Below are 5,029 nucleotides of genomic sequence, written 5' to 3'. Positions count from 1 at the left end.
ACATATATATATATATATATATATATATATATATATATATTTATATAATAGTAATAATGAACGAACGCATCAAAGAATTGCCTGCGTATCAGTGTCATGTAGTTTGAAACACGTGTGTGTGTAAATGAATATCTGCGCAGGAATGCGCCTTCAGAGTATTAAAAGAAAGTATGGTAAATCAGTGTCAGGATTTGCTCGTCACTACACAATATCGATTATTTTTATTCTGGTGTTAGATTGGTGCCAATCTGAGAATATAAAATCCTTGTTTCGGAGTTGTATGAATGATACTTAGATATTATAGTCACTTTTATATCTTTCAAGCTTTGTCCATTGCGATTGCCTCAAAAATCGGGGACCAGTTCTTGCAGCTTGAATGATACAAAAACTTTTACTTTGCATATTACTTGCTGAAAGCATATGAAAAATTGTTTTAAATGAGTTGCATGGTGGTAAAGCTTTCTGGATCCCAATGTGAGACATCTTTCCTAATTAGTTTATCATTTCGCTGTTAATATGGTCCTCGTGTATATTACTTTGATGACTTTATGAAATAGTTTCATTAGTGTCTATTAGCTTATTGTTAATTATATTTTAGTTATATCGACTAATGGAATTTTAAATAGTTGCCCTTTAAAAAAGTAATGCTTTAAATATGTTAGTATTTTTTTTTTTTTTAATTCTGTTAAATCGTTCATACTATTTTGTTTGTGTCATTTTAATCTGTCGATGGATTATTTGTCAGCATTGCTTCGAACAGTGTTTAAGTATCAATCTGGCGGTGGAAATATGTCAAAATGATCGTGAAATTACTGCGATATCTCATTGCTTTTTCCGAGTCTTTTTTTTTTTTCATAGACACAAACGTCAATCATTCTCGTACTGTCATCTTAAATATTAAATTAACTGGTGTATCAAATAGTTTAGGTGCATGTCAGGTGACTTGCGTCATACTCTAGGAAATACGAAATAAAATTACAGAAAACCCACCATACACGTGTTAAGATTAGTTTTCTTATGTAATTTTTTTTTCTCGACAAAGTGGAATCTGAGCAAGTGTTCGCTTGTCTTTTCTTCAGTTTCTGTTTAGAGAAGCATGAATTCAACTTAAATCTGACATGCAGATGGTAGAGAGCTGAATTAAATACTTTATTGTTTTCACTTTTCGAGTTAGGACTCTCGTCTGTATCGACTTTGATCGTACCTCATTCCTGTTAGCGCTATACAATCGTTCAGTAGACTGCATTGTCATTCGTGTAAATTGTCTTGATTTTTAGTTTCAACAAGTTAACTTCCCACCCATTCTCTCTTTCCTACAAGGCACTTTTCCCTCAACAGTATGTTCAATAGTTGCTTATTTGAATGAGTTTTAAAATCCTTGCTGTTAATAAGCTACAGTAATTTATAACTTGCGATCTGGTAGCTTAAACAAAAGTCTATTATAATTAAATAGTAATTAATTTATCATATTTACTCACTGTGAAATAGATTTTGCACATATCTTAATTTGTAATCTAATCATTTCTTAATTAAAAGATTTAATTATTCAATGCTCCTAGGAGTTTAAAAAGGTCAGCAATAGTTGTCGCTGAGTTCTTTTGGCAATTTTCACTTAAGAGTGATGATCATACTACTCGGTTTCAACAATACTAATAACTACATAAACTTTTGCGGAAATCATCCTTGTTTTTCTCGGACCATGTCTGATATATAGAAGCTAACATTCCTGATACTTCTCAGCTGATGTGTTAGTGAACATTTTCTTGCTATGCGAATAGGGTGTGTGTATCACACACACCTATATATACAGACATACACAGAAATATGAGTCAGTTTCCCTCCAACCAATTGTTTGAGCACATGATATAGATCCTTGGTGAGGGAGTGTAATATAAAATAGGTTGAACACGTGCAACTTACATTAAGAAATACAAAAGTCCTTTTATATCCAATAATTTTTTTTTTCAAAATTTAATGTTAGACTATAAATATTGAACTATGCCAGGATTGAACCGATAATATATATTTACTTAGGAATTTAGTTTATTATATTTTGATAGTGGAGAACTTTGAGTAAATTCTTGACTTGATTTGTGATAGTATGGCTGATGCTTTACAGCAGTAAAAGAATTTGAATTCTTTTCATAGAACTACTGGTGTGGTTCTTGGATAGCTTCATTTGTTCTCGGAAACAATATAGATTTCGTTTACTTTTTAAAATTACCTCTTATAATTTCCTGATGATAGCTCATCTAGCATTATCTTTAAACATTTTTCTGTGTTTTGTGTAAATTTTAAAGAAATAATTCGTACCCTTTGTGTGTGTATATAAATTGTTGGGTATGTGTATCATCATATATCTGCTATCCATAATGGCATGGTGGTCATAGTCTGAGCCTTATTTGTAGTTACTTTCTTTCTGAGTGTGGTTGGGGAATCACAACTCATTTGTATATTTTATTTTGACATGGTTTCTGTTGCTAGATGCTCTTCCTAGCAGTAATCACTTTACAGAATACTAGGTACATTTCATTGTGGTACCTGCACTGGTGAGGTCGCTTTGTTCTCTGCTAGACAAAAAAGGGGCTTCACAGCTTATTTTTTTCACTTGTTCAGCACATAGTGATCATTAGAATGAAAAAAAGAAAGGGTGCCTGCAGATGAACTGAGGTGAGAAGGAGAAAATATAACAGAGAGAGGAAGAAGAAATGGGAAGAGACAGAACTAGAGTAATGAAGGGAGGCAGTGGGTAATGAAATAACAGCAGAAAATAATGGCAACTAAAAAGATTGCATGTGAGATAGTAAGTAGTCATAGAAATGGTCACTGCTAAGTGAGTGTGTTGGATGTAAGTAGTGACCCAGGTATCTATTTAAGGGTAATGTTAGCCAGTACAAAAGAGCAGTAGTGGTGTTAATAGAAGATAAGAGTGATGGTTGTCGATAAAAGTATATCCTGAGCTAGAGCAAGCAACACAATAAAGGTAATAAAGAAGCACATTGGATATCAGTAGATCTGATACAAACTCTTTTTACTCAGGTATTGTTTGGAGAGAGACTGGTGGCAGTGGACAAGGGAGGGCTAGTTACAGGTAATCATAGAAATGATAGAGAATGTGATGAATGGCATGGTGTATTAAAAAGGAAAGGTGGGGCACTATGCAAAAGAGCATCGGATGAAGACATAGTAGGTACAAAGGAGTAAAAGGTGCAGTTAGAAATATATACATTATGTATCTCTGCCCTCATAAATACTCTAGTTTTAACCTGTATTTTGCTCTGTTTGTACAAACAGATTTGCTTTTGCATTAGAAAGTGCCATCAATGCCAGAAGTATCTAGCCATAAGATGATCTTTAGTAAGATGCCTTGCTCTGTGGTCAAGTGATACTGAGGAAGCTTGGGGCTGATGAAAGGCATTTTGGGGCTGTATAAGTAATACACATGTGCAAACAGCAAATTAGTAAAATGCAATGAATTAGAGCAATGAGATCAGCATGAAGGGAGTATATTGGGGCTTGGTTCTTAGCTCCCTTCTGTTCTTTATAGTCCTTCAAGTCATAATGTTAGAGTAAAGACACTAGTTGCATATAGGAAATCATATGCAGACCTGACTTTTAGCTGAATCTGTAGTAGAAATAAAGAAATTGCAAGCATGGAAACCAAATCTAGAATTGAGAGGCTTCAAAGTAAACTTGACAAAGACTAAAAAATTAGAAAGTAGGGAAGAAGACAACCCTGTTGCTCATAAGAAATAGCTATCAGATTGGCTATGTAAACTATAGCTAAACAAGACGTGTAATGGGATCACAAGCAAGTTAACAGATGGGTAGACTTCACATCAGATGATGCACAGGGGTAATTAGTACAAAAAACCATGCAAAATACTTTTTTCGATGCACAGGTAGCTCTCTGGATGTAGGGTGGATGATTAGAAAACATTAGCAATGGTTAGAAAAAGTTCAGGGAGCTTTTCCCTCAGTGAAGGTCAGGATATATGATACTGGTGTACAGAGTATGATGCTGTTTGGTAGTAAGATGTGGGCCTTGAATGCAGAGGATTTGTGACGATTAGAGAAAAATGAAGTATGCTTTCTTGTGGCCTTGAAGATGATCCTGCATATCGCATTGTACTTGTCTCCTGGGACGGTAGTATCTTGCAAACCTTTTTGTACTGCTACTGATGATATGGGTGATACTTTCCACACTGGCATTGCACAATTGACACTTTCTATCATGGTGTGGAAATCTAAGAGGTATTTTTTTATGTTGAGCAGGTATTTAGTAACTCTCCAATTCTTGGATAACAAAGGCGTAGCCTTCCAAATGAAGTGTTAAGTACTTATCACAGGTCTAAGAAGGCTACAATTCATGTCAGTGTTGTTGGCATTCTCTAACTTACGGAATATCTATGCAGGCATAACTTTTGGCTGGTATAATGAATATTCCTTTTCTAAGTCTGCATAAGTAGGTCAGTCCAATTAAGCTTGGTTTACATGGAGCAGCTGTACACTCAGTACCTTTGTAGGAGTTCTCTACCTAATCTCAATGTTATTTACTTTCACTGAGTATACAAGTGATGTACTCCTCTTTATTGTTCAGTAGTTGTCTAAGTGACACCACTATACTCGAAGGCTGTCTGTCTTAGGTATCTTCATTTATCCATCCATTTAACATAAATTCTGTCACTGCTGATGTAGAATTTACTATGCATTGCTGGTATCTTCCTCATTACAATTTCCAACTATGCATATATGTATGTATTTATACATGTGTATATTATGTATTACTGTGTGTTAAGAAGCAAACTTCTTACTGACATGTAGTAAGAACCATGTGGGAAGTTTGCTTCCCAACCACATGGTTCTGCATTCAGTCCTGCCTGGCACCTTGGGCAAATGTCTTCTCGAGCCTTGGGCTGACCAAAGCATTGGAAGTTTATTTGGTAGACAGAAAGTGAAAGAAATCTATTTTGTGTATGTAATACATACATATATATATATACATTATATATACATATATATACATTAT

At 34.6% G+C, this 5,029-nt stretch overlaps 1 protein-coding gene across 2 annotated transcripts in view; it reads left to right on the top strand.

The window, feature by feature from the left end:
- The window catches only part of LOC106876228 (importin-7), a 61,017-nt gene that overhangs the window by 1,417 nt on the left and 54,571 nt on the right, over window positions 1-5,029 (top strand). The window lies entirely within an intron of this gene.

This window comes from Octopus bimaculoides, chromosome 5 (genome assembly GCF_001194135.2).
Source record: "Octopus bimaculoides isolate UCB-OBI-ISO-001 chromosome 5, ASM119413v2, whole genome shotgun sequence".
Taxonomy (NCBI): Eukaryota; Metazoa; Mollusca; class Cephalopoda; order Octopoda; family Octopodidae; genus Octopus; species Octopus bimaculoides.
The sequence above is the reverse complement of the archived record's forward strand: the minus strand, read 5'-3'. Positions and strand labels throughout refer to the sequence as shown.